General features: G+C 45.1%; 1 protein-coding gene across 6 annotated transcripts in view; it reads right to left on the bottom strand.

Annotated features, from left to right (window-relative positions):
* The window catches only part of CHRM2 (cholinergic receptor muscarinic 2), a 149255-nt gene that overhangs the window by 68613 nt on the left and 64895 nt on the right, over positions 1–15747 (bottom strand). The window contains exon 3 of one of the 6 annotated variants that reach the window (XR_014473306.1): positions 7138–7273. The exons of the other annotated variants lie outside the window; for them this stretch is intronic. The gene's annotated coding sequence lies outside the window, so the exon portion shown is untranslated. The remainder of the gene's footprint in view (positions 1–7137; positions 7274–15747) is intronic. 6 annotated transcript variants of the gene reach the window in all.

The raw sequence follows: 15747 nt of genomic DNA, 5'->3' as shown, positions 1-15747 counted from the left end.
TAAGACGGAAGTTCTATGGGATGTAGCCCATAGCAACCATTCATATACCACTTCTTATTTACTTAGCACCTTCTAGAAGATAATAGAGAGTATCTGATTGGTTGCATCTCATACGTATGTGTGTCCCAGTCACTCGGCGGCTGGGCGGCGGAACCCTGCCCGTCTCCGCTTCAGGGAGATGTGCAGGGTTAGGGGGTGGTGCGGGGAGGCGGCGGGGACCAGCACCGGCGGATGGGGAGGTGGCGGAAGGCAGCAGGGAACTCCGTCGCAATGGGACGCGCGAGTGTCTGGTGCTCAATTTCAACGCCAGCCCACGCACAGCTGACCGGCGCTCCATCTGTACACCCTTTTTGTCTAATCCTAACCCCCACAGCATAACCCTAACCATCCCTTAGTACCTAACCGTCACCCCTCCCCGCACCCTAACCTTAACCGACACCCCCTCCCCCCACAGCCTAACCCTAACTGTCCTGGGTACAAGTACATTTGGGATGCCTACAGTCGTCATTCCGGCCACAGTATTGTGCGCGGTATCAGAGTTCCGGTACCAGTCTTAGCACCTGTGTTGGGTTCCGCTTGTGGTATTCCGACTGCCAATCCCATTTTATCTATCATTGTATAGAATGTGCTAGATAAGGGAAAGCTACCGTCTTATTGGTGCTCTGAAAAGCCAACTGTTATTGATATTTTTGGAAATAGATGTTTTTTTCTCCTTAAACAGAAATGAGGATAAAATTAGTTTTATTTTATTAAATTCATTTTTTATGGAGTATATGAGGTACGGGCAGGGCAGCACAGAGCCTATTTGGGTCCAGGTACTTTTCAGTGGGAGTGGCCTAACCGTGGTAGGTGTGGCCAGGCAATCCTCCGATTAAACACAGAATAAATAGTGTTTAAGCACCTCAGTTGTGTATAGTTTGTTTTATGGTCCCTGTGGATGAGTCCGCGGTTCACCTCTCTGTTTCTCGGTGTGTTCTTGGCTATTGCTGGAATAGTCTAATCTGCTTTAATAAATCTAAGTGAATCATCGGATTAATATTTTATTATACGAGACGTTTTTACTTCTCTGGGGGCACGGGGTGCTTGGAAAGCTACTGCTGATTATGTGATCCGGGAGGGCCGTAAGTTCCCACCTGGCGGTACGGCAGGTGGCTGATACAGCTGTCCTCCCTCCGCCATTGAGGCCTTGCCAAGAACCATCAGCCATTTAAAAGGCGGCGTGGAATGTTTTAACAATAGTTTCTCGTTTATAATTTATTAAACTGAAGTCATCCGGGGGTTGGTTTGTATATGGAAAGGCGAGGATTGTATTTCTGCTGTAAATAAAACAAGTTACTGGGTTTGTTATGAGGATAAAACATTAGCCGGGCCCCTGTGATTGGCTGAAAGAGCAGAAGAAAGGATGTCACTTAAAGGGAACAAGATGTTCCCTGTAACTGGGCATCCAATGGGATAATACTGCATTTTGGAGATTGTACAGTACTGGAATATCTCCCGATGAAATGCATTAGAGGCTATGACATTTCCCAGACCAACTAGCTGGTGCACAGGTGCAGTCATTACTAACTCACATTTCCCAGATCACCTAGCTGGTGCACAGGTGCAGTCATTACTAACTGTCACATTTCCCAGACCACCTAGCTGGTGCACAGGTGCAGTCATTACTAACTGTCACATTTCCCAGACCACCTAGCTGGTGCACAGGTGCAGTCATTACTAACTCACATTTCCCAGACCACCTAGCTGGTGCACAGGTGCAGTCATTACTAACTCACATTTCCCAGACCAGCTAGCTGGTGCACAGGTGCAGTCATTACTAACTGTCACATTTCCCAGATCACCTAGCTGGTACACATGTGTAGTCATTACTAACTGTCACATTTCCCAGACCACCTAGCTGGTGCACAGGTGCAGTCATTACTAACTCACATTTCCCAGATCACCTAGCTAGTGCACAGGTGCAGTCATTACTAACTGTCACATTCCCCAGACCACCTAGCTGGTGCACAGTTGCAGTCATTACTAACTGTCACATTTCCCAGACCACCTAGCTGGTGCACAGGTGCAGTCATTACTAACTGTCACATTCCCCAGACCACCTAGCTGGTGCACAGGTGCAGTCATTACTAACTGTCACATTTCCCAGATCACCTAGCTGGTACACATGTGTAGTCATTACTAACTGTCACATTTCCCAGATCACCTAGCTGGTTCACAGTTGCAGTCATTACTAACTGTCACATTTCCCAGACCACCTAGCTGGTGCACAGGTGCAGTCATTACTAACTGTCACATTCCCCAGACCACCTAGCTGGTGCACAGGTGCAGTCATTACTAACTGTCACATTTCCCAGATCACCTAGCTGGTACACATGTGTAGTCATTACTAACTGTCACATTCCCCAGACCACCTAGCTGGTGCACAGGTGCAGTCATTACTGTCACATTTCCCAGACCACCTAGCTGGTGCACAGGTGCAGTCATTACTAACTGTCACATTTACCAGACAACCTAGCTGGTTCACAGTTGCAGTCATTACTAACTGTCACATTTCCCAGATCACCTAGCTGGTGCACAGGTGCAGTCATTACTAACTGTCACGTTTCCCAGACCACCTAGCTGGTGCACATGTGTAGTCATTACTAACTGTCACATTTCCCAGACCACCTAGCTGGTTCACAGGTGCAGTCATTACTGTCACATTTCCCAGATCACCTAGCTGGTGCACAGGTGCAGTCATTACTAACTGTCACGTTTCCCAGACCACCTAGCTGGTGCACATGTGTAGTCATTACTAACTGTCACATTTCCCAGACCACCTAGCTGGTTCACAGGTGCAGTCATTACTGTCACATTTCCCAGATCACCTAGCTGGTGCACAGGTGCAGTAATTACTAACTGTCACGTTTCCCAGACCACCTAGCTGGAGCACAAGTGTAGTCATCCATGATGTCATCCATGATATACATCCCACCCACTTCATGGGTCAGCCGGCTGGATGCGGGAGAGTTGCTCACTCTCCCAGTGACCAAGTATGGCCCACTCTGTGCGACGTATTTCTGCCAGATGGTTCACTTAAACATTTGCACCCAGCTGCTGCCCATTGTTGCCGACTTCACAGATGGAGAGAAATGTTCAGCACGCAGCTAACTTAGACCCACTTGTAGATACGCAGATGCGTATATGTGTGCGCGGTCTGCTAAAACATCACTAGATGGCGCCACATGTGGTCTTACGTTGAATCAGGCTCACAATGGACAAGAAAAGGGGTCTATTTACTTATCCTTGGAGACAGCTGAAGTGGAAGGAGAAAAAACACCAGCCAATCAGCTCTCCGTCCCTACGTTACAGGCTGTGTTCGAAAAATGACAGTTGCATCAGGAGCTGATTGGCTACGTTGTAAATAAATAAATAGCGCCAAGTTTTCTATTTTACAGACCATAATTGAATAAGGAAAGGAACCTCTTGCAAAATAAGCAGTGGTACCCCAGTACTGCAAGTAGCGGCGATGGGGTGTCTAATCTTTGCCGCCGGCAGCAAAATGACAGCGAGCAGCCGGCAGCAGAAGCAAAACCCTATGTTCTCTCTCCAATGATGAACGCCTTTAGCGATAATAATAATAAATACGGCTCAGTAAATTACAAGGAAATAATTCCATTAACCGGCTTTGTCACATTGTCCGGGCTCTCGCGGTTTATTAAATGTCACATCGCCTGAGATGCAATGATAATCTGATATACCACTGCATCTCATTGCAAGTCAACCAAGGTTACGGAAACCCCCCTCCTCCACCCCCGCCTGTGTCCCCCTCGCTTTCATTTCCCAGGGACACAGTCGGGATGCAGAACAGAAATATTGGGGAAAGGTACAACCCCCCTCCTCGGTTTGCAGTAGCATTATGTGGAAACAATGGAATCGTTTTTTCCGCTCTCATTTACAGAACTGGATCTATTTAAATCCAACTGAACGGCCTTCGCCCACACAATCCTATTTAGAGGAAATACATATTTCTGTGCCCACTTTACAATAATGGATCGTTTTGCCTTTAAAAAAGCAGGAAACCGTACGGGCGCAGTGTATTGTGCGATAAGGACCCTCATTGTTTCTGTAGTGGCACAAGAATGCCGTTCACTGCCACTGACCTATTTATTATTACCAGTTGTGTATATGGCGCACACATACCGTAGAACTGTACAGAGAATATTTTGGCCACTGGCTTCAATCCCTGCCCCATTGGAGCTTACAATCTATCAGAATCTTATTCTGGTTCACTTGCAAAGGCAAATTCCTTCTCAAATGGACAAAACCATGCGCACTGCAGGTGGGGCAGATGTAACGTGTGAAGAGATAATTAGATTTGGGTGAGTTATTTTGTTTGAGTGCAGGGAAAATATTGACTGCTTTATTTTTACACTGCGATATAGACCTCACTTTGAAGTAAAACTGCACCCAAATCTAATTCTCTCTGCACAAGCTACAACTGCCCCCCCCCCCCCCCCCCCCGCAGTGCACATGGTTTTGTCCATTTGAGAAGGAATTTGCATTTGAGAGTGAACTAGAATAAGGGCCAAACTGTCCATGAACGCACGTAAGTGCTGTGTTAAGTCAGGAGTCGTTTGGCGAGTGGCGTTGACCTGTTCGTGTACGCAGCCTAGCAAACACGTCTGAATGAGGCATCCCATGGAAATCACTTCACAGCGCATCAATATGAAAGATAACTGAAGTGTTAAACACAAACGAGTCCCAATTACCAGTATACACAAGAGTCACATCTGGAGTTTGATAAATAGACATCATTAACAGCCTCATTTTATTACCCAGTCATTTTATCACAATATAGTAAATGATGGGAGATTAATACACTGACATAATGGCAGAGGAGCGGGGCAGATGCCAAGACACCTAGTACAGAATACCCGTCTCCCAGCGGCTGCCCGCTAGGCACTGAAAAGGCTGCTGTGTATATTCCATTAAATCCTTTTAATAAGACGTATAAAGGCTGATGGCGGCATTCACAGATCTGTCGCTTGGCGTGGAACCAAACATTACCACTGTCCTGATTCATATCTCGCCCCCCTACCCGGAATATCATATCATCTTATGGGGACTTACACAGGAGTTTTTCAAGTTCAAATGTTTGAGACTTTATTTGTTTTTTAGTTTGTGACGTGAACAGAACACGGGCGTTACAGGCCGTAGCACTGGGGAAGCTCTGTCGCCCAATGGTGGTGATACTTATTGCTGGAGATGTTATCGCTCATGGCAACCGCTCCGATACAAGAGGTGGACTGATAATAGCCATATGGTGGCCAAAACAGCAACTTTACTAGCCACTTTATTTGCCATTTGATACTTAGGTAAATTTACTAAGATGGGAGTTCTTTTGAAGATGGGATGTTGCCCATAGCAACCAAATCAGAGATATCTATTGTCTTCTAGAAGGTTCTAAATAAAGTAGAATCTGATTGGTTGCTACGGGCAACATTTCATGTTCAATAGAACTCCCATCTTTAAATGTATTCCTTTGTGGGAGATGTATGAAACCTTCTAAATGAGGCGCATTTAGCATCATGGCGGGTGGGATGCCGGCAGTCAGACTACTGATGTTAATATGAAGGGGTGGTTTAGCGGAGGGGGGAGGGGTGTTGGGGGAGTTTAGGATTACTCTGTAGGGAGGGAGGGTTATGGTTATGCTCCGGGGTAGGAGAGTTAAGGTTAGGATGTTGGCAGGGCCAGACTGCCCATCCGGTGGCCAGGTGGGTCGATTTTTTACTCGGCCCACCTTGCCACCAGTCAGGTGGATTTTTTACTCTGCCCCCGGCCTCCCTATGGGTGCACAGAGATGGCCGCCGGATCCGTGGGCTCTATCTGTGCGCCGAACAGGTCTAGGAGAACAAATTTGCCCTCAGCACATGTAAAATACACACAGTACACAGTAACGGGTACATACGGGGGGCGTGGCCCGGTCGTGTGCAGATGGGCGTGACATGACCAAATCATTATCATAGCCACGCCCGCACTATGCAATGCCACCATTACCAGCATTGCAGAGTTTGGAGCGTGGCTTTGATGAGCAACAAAAAAAAATGTCATCAGCCACCGAGTCCGCCCATTTTACTTGTCACGGTAAGTGAGTGTCTGGGTAGCAGCCGAATCTGGAAGTGATACTCGATTTTCGGGAACCTACCGGACATTCTGCAAGAGTAGACAAGTACAGATGAAGCCGCGCTCATTCAACCCGCCGGCACACCGCAGCTGTCCGTCTCGGGGCCGAGTAAGGGACGCACGAGTATCTCACACGCACCCACGTCCCATTCTCGGTGAACAGTGAGCCGAAACGGAAAGCTGTGGCGCGCCGGCGGGGTCAATGAGCGCGGCTCCGACTCTATGACTTACACACTAGGCTTTATTTATTTGTCAGAAGCAAATTAACCTATTAGTATATTTGTAGATTGTGCGAGGAAACTGGAGTACCCAGAGGAAACCCACGCAAGCACTGGGAGAATATGCAAATTCTACACAGTTAGGGCCATGGTGGGAATCCAGCCCATGACCTGTGAGGCAGTAATGCTAACCATTACATTATCCATATGGCTGTACCAACCAATAAGCTTTTAGCTATCATTTGGTGGAATGTCAATGATAACTAAATGCTGATTAGTTCATATTTGTCATTTCTACTTGTCCCCTATAGAAGATTTAATACAGTACATCTCCCCCATAGAGCCTAAACCTTTGATTGCGGGGGAAGCTAATTGTTCTCTGCACAGCTCAATTCCGGTTGGTGATTCCCAATTATTACACTGCAGTGAAACCTATTTTTATCCAGTTGTTATGAATTTTAACAAACTACTGTTGCTCGCCCCCTATTCATTAATACAGTTCCTTTGTATGTGACTTGATATGTTCCACGACATCTAATGAAGTGAATCTTGCCAAAATATGAATCACCATTAGTTGCTGCATCTCTTACTCACAGATGGATTTAATAAGGTCAATTTAATAACCGCAGAATATGCAGATGAGGAAGACAATTCTTTACGTGCAAATCACCCTTTTCGTTCACGTTGCAAATATAAAGGACACTGCTACTAGGATATATGGTCGCTTCTCAGGTGCGACATCACGGAAACCTACCAGTCTTGCGGAATTCCAATCTGGCATTATATTTATTCATTCACATTCAGCAGAATTTGTAGGAGTTGAATAGAGCTGGGGAAACGGTGATAATTATATACTTCACATCAGCTGAGATTAGGTCTACATCAAGTTGCTGGAGTAAAAAAAAACAGATATACAATAAAGTCACAGAGGTGTGTTGGTGGTGAACAACGGCTTTATTAATTTATTTAATTATTTATTTAAAGGAGGAAAAACTTATGGTGGGAAAGAATTCTACACACACAGCATCGCCATTGTGTCAAATGATCCCATAAAAATGTATTGAGGGGTGCCAACTGCCATCCCATTGCCAATAACCCAAGGCTTAGACGGGAGCCAACTGCCAGCCCCTCGCCAATAACTCAAGGCTTAGACGGGAGCCAACTGCCAGCCCATCGCCAATAACTCAAGGCTTAGATGGGAGCCAACTGCCAGCCCATCGCCAACAACTCAAGGTTAGATAGGAGCCAACTGCCAGCCCATCACCAACAACGCAAGGCTTAGACGGGAGCCAACTGCCAGCCCATCACCAACAACGCAAGGCTTAGATGGGAGCCAACTGCCAGCCCTTTGCCAACAACTCAAGGCTTAGACAGGAGCCAACTGCCAGCCCATCACCAACAACTCAAGGTTAGACGGGAGCCAACTGTCAGTCCACCACCAACAACTCAAGGTTAGATGGAAGCCAACTGCCAGCCCATCACCAATAACTCAAGGCTTAGATGGGAGCCAACTGCCAGCCCATCGCCAACAACTCAAGGTTAGATAGGAGCCAACTGCCAGCCCATCGCCAATAACTCAAGGTTAGACGGGAGCCAACTGCCAGCCCATTGCCAACAACTCATGGTTAGACGGGAGCCAACTGCCAGCCCATCACCAACAACTCAAGGTTAGATGGGAGGCAACTGCCAGCCCATCACCAACAAACTCAAGGTTAGACAGGAACCAACTGCCAGCCCATCACCAACAACTCAAGGTTAGATAGGAGCCAACTGCCAGCCCATCACCAACAACGCAAGGCTTAGACGGGAGCCAACTGCCAGCCCATCACCAACAACGCAAGGCTTAGACGGATCCAACTGCCAGCCCATCGCCAACAACTCAAGGCTTAGACAGGAGCCAACTGCCAGCCCATCACCAACAACTCAAGGTTAGACGGGAGCCAACTGTCAGCCCACCACCAACAACGCAAGGCTTAGACAGGATCCAACTGCCAGCCCATAACCAACAACTCAAGGTTAGATGGAAGCCAACTGCCAGCCCATCACCAACAACTCAAGGCTTAGATGAGGGACAACTGCCAATGCAAAGGACTGCTCTAATGATAAAAGGGGTGTGACCCTGGAGTCCTGCAGTGCATTCACAACAGCAGTTTTCAGAGGTCTGACTGCATTTTACTGTACATGTTCGTGTCCATCTATAGAGGTGGTACTATGCAGCCGTTCGTACACACACAGAGGGACGACGTACTGAAAACTGCACCCAGTATGCTAAAGGAGAGAAGAAGCACTGTGCGATTGTTCCTGAATGCAGAATTAGAAGAGACCCCCGTGTTACATCGGGAATGCAGAGTAAGTTAAGGTTACTGCCACTATGTACACTGTGGATATACTGTATGTTAAGGCACTGTTGTATGCCTTGCTGCCTCAGGTTTCATTGCTGCCAGGCTGCTACCTACTGTATGCAGTTATTATATATTCCTGGTGCACTCTGATATCCTCTGAGGAGCCAATGACATACTGCTCGGCTGTCCGCTTTGTGGCACCTGCTGTGGTAGGGAAATGAGATCACTGACTCCAGTTGGTTGGGGACTGAGCGGAGCTCCGGACTGTACTGCACATTGTGATGGCGCTATATGTGTACTGTATATATATATTGTAACTTGGGTTTACCTCCGGAACAAGGGTTTTTCTCACCATAACCAAGTAGGTGTTAATATCGGATGTAGGGGTTAGGATAATGAAGGGTTACGGCGGTGGTGGAACCTGCGCTCTCTTCACGCCCTTTATAACAAAATATCAATAAATAATTTCTCTGTTATCACCATCTCTGGACAGAGATAAGAGCGGAAAATCATTGAAGATGATGCATTAATCTGTGAATAAAAACATTTTGTAATGTGCAGAGTTTATATTATTCTTTTTTTAAATCATTTTTATCAATTTTATAACTATTTTTCCGCAGAACTGAAAGGCCAGATATGTGACTTGCTTTGTACATATGCGCAGAGACCTCCACAGCTCATGATACGTTAACCTAAATATTTATTCAAATACTCCTCACCTCTATGAGGTGAAGTACCGCCAGCGACCACTAGAGGCCCCTCAACGGACCAAATAACTCCTTTGTGTGCTAAACGATGTCATAATAGAAAATGAAAATTATATGGTCTGTCTCAAACTTGCTGGCTATGGAGAGAGGGAGCTGTGAAGACAAGAGGGCCATAGTCAATGCAGCCGGCGAGGGGGTTAAATGGCGAAAACAAGCCACAGCCCATCGCCAATAACTCAAGGCTTAGACGGTAGCCAACTGCCAGCCCATCGCCAATAACTCAAGGCTTCGACGGGAGCCAACTGCCAGCCCATCACCAGCAACTCAAGGCATAGATGGGAGCCAACTGCCAGCCCATCGCCAATAACTCAAGGCTTAGACGGGAGCCAACTGCCAGCCCATCGCCAATAACTCAAGGTTAGATGGAAGCTCGCCGTTTAAGCCCTGCGCCGGTCGCTCACCCTATTTAACGTTCTGGGGGAATCCTTGCTGTCAGAAGACGACGAAAATTCTCCAACATGATATCTCGCGGCTGTTCTTTTTTCCAGTCATATTAATGGTTTTTTAGCTAGTAGATATACTGTGTACTCAGCAGTAATATTAAAAAGCCTTATCATCCAAAGAACGGTAAATATTCATACATTGGCCCCACGTGCCGGAAAAAAATATTAGCACTTTATGAATTCAAGGTAACAGTAGATGATTGATAATACATTTATTATAGATTATTGGATGAAAACTATGGCATAAAGATTTCTGAATACGTTCAGTTATGAATGGAACCCAGGAGGCTTTGCAGCTTTCTGACCACAGTGCGCCAGTGATGTTACCGGTTCCTATGATTTTAATTGGCTGCACTCTCATGAACTGTCACAGGACCCCCCCCCCCCCCCCCCCAAACAATTGCATGTGAGAGGTTTGTGTAATCCGAAATAAGAAATGTACAATGTTGCAATGAACCCTACGGGGCTGTTAATTAAGGATTGGGGCGACGTAGGGTGTAGTCACCATCGCGATTATGAACTTCGCCTGCAAATCGCCAGTAGTAGAATCACCCTTTATAACAAGTCAGGTGTATAATTACCCTTCTGTTCCACCCATGTAGAACACTGTGTTACTCTTCCTTGCAGACGTATGTATCTGACCATTATTTAACATCTGACATACCCTGACCTAAAAATAACAAGCCAGATCCGGATATCCTTCCCGGCTCCGAGCCGCCGCCGCCGTCACACGTTCCAACAGAAGCCATAATGATCATACGAAGCGTTGGCGCTTAATGCAGCGCCAAAGGTTAACCTGTACTGTGTGACTCACCACGCATACTTTCATCCGAGACTCTTCATGTGTCCTGTCGCCATATATATCAATAACGAGCCGAGATTGGCAGCATTAAATTGATTAATAAGACATCTTTCTGTCCTCGCATTAACGAACCAAGGTCAATTGTCGCATCTTTCTGAATTATTTCATTCTTGCCCGCGTAATAATGGCCATCTGCGAAACATCTCCAGGGGGGTCATTTATAAAGAAAGGAACATGAAAAGAAACATAAATCACTGTATGATTCTGCGCAGGTCCGTTATGTCCCCACGGGGCCGATTTATTAAAGTAGTTTTGCGGCAAATCCTCGTTTTTGGAGGAATACCGTATTATATACAGTACCTCCAAATATTGGGAAGGAGGAGAGCATGACCATGTTTTGCAAAAAAGGGTGTTGTCTCGTGTAATGGGGGTGTAGCCTAGCGGTATGGGGCGAGGCTGTGTGTCCCGCCCTGGTCATTCCTTTACTATCAGGCCATTCATATTCATTCCTTTACTATCGGATCGTTCATATTCATTCCTTTACTATCGGGCCGTTCATATTCATTCCTTTACTATTGGGCCATTCATATTTATTCCTTTACTATCGGATCATTCATATTCATTCTTTTACTATCGGGCCATTCATATTCATTCCTTTACTATCGGGCCGTTCATATTCATTCCTTTACTATTGGGCCGTTCATATTCATTCCTTTACTATCGGGCCATTCATATTCATTCTTTTACTATCGGGCCGTTCATATTCATTCCTTTACTATTGGGCCGTTCATATTTATTCCTTTACTATCGGATCATTCATATTCATTCTTTTACTATCGGGCCATTCATATTCATTCCTTTACTATCGGGCCGTTCATATTCATTCCTTTACTATCGGGCCATTCATATTCATTCCTTTACTATCGGGCCATTCATATTTATTCCTTTACTATCGGATCATTCATACTCATTCCTTTACTATCGGGCCGTTCATATTCATTCCTTTACTATCGGGCCATTCATATTCATTCCTTTACTATCGGGCCATTCATATTCATTCCTTTACTATCGGATCATTCATACTCATTCCTTTACTATCGGGCTGTTCATATTTATTCCTTTACTATCGGATCATTCATATTCATTCCTTTACTATCGGATCATTCATACTCATTCCTTTACTATCGGGCCGTTCATATTCATTCCTTTACTATTGGGCCGTTCATATTTATTCCTTTACTATCGGATCATTCATATTCATTCTTTTACTATCGGCCCGCTCATATTTATTCCTTTACTATCGGGCCATTCATATTTATTCCTTTACAATCGGATTATTCATATTCATTCCTTTACTATCGGATCATTTATATTCATTCCTTTACTATCGGATCATTCATATTCATTCCTTTACTATTGGGCTGTTCATATTTATTCCTTTACTATTGGATCATTCATATTCATTCCTTTACTATTGGATTATTCATATTCATTCCTTTACTATCAGGCCGTTCATATTAATTCCTTTACTATCGGGCCGTTCATATTCATTCCTTTACTATTGGATCATTCATATTCATTCCTTTACTATCGGATCATTCATATTCATTCCTTTACTATCGGACCGTTCATATTCATTCCTTTACTATCGGATCATTCATATTCATTCCTTTACTATGGGACCGTTCATATTCATTCCTTTACTATATGGCCGCTGAGAACATTCGGTGTGTGCCATCATGTCTAATGGGCATTAAGGTGTGTGTGGTATAATGTGTAATTATCATTATGACAGAATATGTAATAGTCATAGCAGAGTATGACAATGTTTAATAATAGGCGTAATCCTAGTGCAGTCTGCAATATATATATATATATATATATATATATATTTTTTTTTTTCTAATGTAAAATTCGAGTATAAAATGTGCCCTCCCAAATGCAAAAATGTGCCCTGCCCGGTGGTCAGAACCCTGCCCTAAAAAAATACATGCTGTATTAGGCCCATAGAGTGTTAGCGTGAGAGCAGGGCCCTCTGACCTCCCCCCCAAGGTCTGTTACTGCCCAGTCACATTTTATTGCTATGTTGTTCCCAATTGTAGAGAGCGATGGAATACCCGATGCTACATGAATAACCGTTAATAAATAGATACGGTAAATGCTACATTTGCATATAAACCGCTGCCTAGAGCGGGATTTGCTGCCATATAAGTCCCGTCTCCACGTGGGCTGGTTCCGATGAGATTATTTGCAGGCTCCAGTGCGTTATTGCCGATATCTTGTATTGCACATTGAGCGCCCTGTTCTGATCGCAGTACTGTAAATCCTTATTATGGGGGAGCTGAGATTAAATGAAATAGTGATTTGTACGTCTGTTTGCAGAAAGCAGGGTACCTCGCACTCCCGCCGCCGCTGAGGAAGTCCGGTCTCCCTTGGCAGAAAGCTGCCTGCATTAAGCTCTTGTCTGTCCTTCTATAATCACTTAAATCCTCTTATATCCTCATTTACACACACACAGCATTAGTACAAAGTGATTCATGCGGCTATTGTTGGACTCGCCTCGGCAGATGAGAGGGAGGACTACACAGAGGAGACAATGGTGTTTCTCTAGCCAGGAGCTACTGGTGTAACATCTCATTGTTGTGCTGCCTTAATCATGTACAGAGAGAGGAAGGCACGCTTAGCAATGAGGCCGGTGGTACTGTGCATCTGAGCATCAAGTGTACAGAGCAAGAGAAGTCGAACTGTGCCACAGTACTGTACAGCCAATACACACAGCAAGAGAAGTCGTACTGTGCCAGAGTACTATATACAGCCAATACACACAGCAAGAGAAGTCGTACTGTGCCACAGTACTATACAGCCAATACACACAGCAAGTGAAGTCATACTGTGCCACAGTACTATACAGCCAATACACACAGCAAGAGAAGTTATACTGTGCCACAGTACTATACAGCCAATACACAGAGCAAGAGAAGCCATACTGTGCCACAGTACTATACAGCCAATACACACAGCAAGTGAAGTCATACTGTGCCACAGTACTATACAGCCAATACACACAGCAAGAGAAGTCATACTGTGCCACAGTACTATACAGCCAATACACACAGCAAGAGAAGTTATACTGTGCCACAGTACTATACAGCCAATACACACAGCAAGAGAAGCCGTACTGTGCCACAGTACTATACAGCCAATACACACAGCAAGAGAAGTCATACTGTGCCACAGTACTATACAGCCAATACACAGAGCAAGGGAAGTCGTACTGTGCCACAGTACTATACAGCCAATACACACAGCAAGAGAAGTCATACTGTGCCACAGTACTATACAGCCAATACACACAGCAAGAGAAGTTATACTGTGCCACAGTACTATACAGCCAATACACACAGCAAGAGAAGCCGTACTGTGCCACAGTACTATACAGCCAATACACACAGCAAGAGAAGTCATACTGTGCCACAGTACTATACAGCCAATACACAGAGCAAGAGAAGTTATACTGTGCCACAGTACTATACAGCCAATACACAGAGCAAGAGAAGTCATACTGTGCCACAGTACTATACAGCCAATACACAAAGCAAGAGAAGTCGTACTGTGCCACAGTACTATACAGCCAATACACACAGCAAGAGAAGTCGTACTGTGCCACAGTACTATACAGCCAATACACACAGCAAGAGAAGTCGTACTGTGCCACAGTACTATACAGCCAATACACACAGCAAGAGAAGTCATACTGTGCCACAGTACTATACAGCCAATACACACAGCAAGAGAAGTCATACTGTGCCACAGTACTATACAGCCAATACACAAAGCAAGAGAAGTCGTACTGTGCCACAGTACTATACAGCCAATACACACAGCAAGAGAAGTCGTACTGTGCCACAGTACTATACAGCCAATACACACAGCAAGAGAAGTCGTACTGTGCCACAGTACTATACAGCCAATACACACAGCAAGAGAAGTCATACTGTGCCACAGTACTATACAGCCAATACACACAGCAAGAGAAGTCATACTGTGCCACAGTACTATACAGCCAATACACACAGCAAGAGAAGTTATACTGTGCCACAGTACTATACAGCCAATACACACAGCAAGAGAAGCCGTACTGTGCCACAGTACTATACAGCCAATACACACAGCAAGAGAAGTCATACTGTGCCACAGTACTATACAGCCAATACACAGAGCAAGAGAAGTTATACTGTGCCACAGTACTATACAGCCAATACACAGAGCAAGAGAAGTCATACTGTGCCACAGTACTATACAGCCAATACACAGCAAGAGAAGTCGTACTGTGCCACAGTACTATACAGCCAATACACAGAGCAAGAGAAGTCATACTGTGCCACAGTACTATACAGCCAATACAAACAGCAAGTGAAGTCATACTGTGCCACAGCACTATACAGCCAATACACACAGCAAGAGAAGTTATACTGTGCCACAGTACTATACAGCCAATACACACAGCAAGAGAAGTCGTACTGTGCCACAGTACTGTACAGCCAATACACACAGCAAGAGAAGTTATACTGTGCCACAGTACTATACAGCCAATACACACAGCAAGAGAAGTCGTACTGTGCCACAGTACTATACAGCCAATACACACAGCAAGAGAAGTCATACTGTGCCACAGTACTATACAGCCAATACACACAGCAAGAGAAGTCGTACTGTGCCACAGTACTATACAGCCAATACACACAGCAAGAGAAGTCATACTGTGCCACAGTACTATACAGCCAATACACACAGCAAGAGAAGTCGTACTGTGCCACAGTTCTATACAGCCAATACACACAGCAAGAGAAGTCGTACTGTGTTACATAACTATACAGCCAATACACACAGCAAGAGAAGTCATACTGTGCCACAGTACTATACAGCCAATACACACAGCAAGAGAAGTCGTACTGTGCCACAGTACTATACAGCCAATACACACAGCAAGAGAAGTCATACTGTGCCACA

The sequence above is a fragment of the Crinia signifera genome, chromosome 4, assembly GCF_055691185.1.
Source record: "Crinia signifera chromosome 4, ASM5569118v1, whole genome shotgun sequence".
Taxonomy (NCBI): domain Eukaryota; kingdom Metazoa; phylum Chordata; class Amphibia; order Anura; family Myobatrachidae; genus Crinia; species Crinia signifera.
This window is presented reverse-complemented; position numbering and strand designations above follow the sequence as displayed.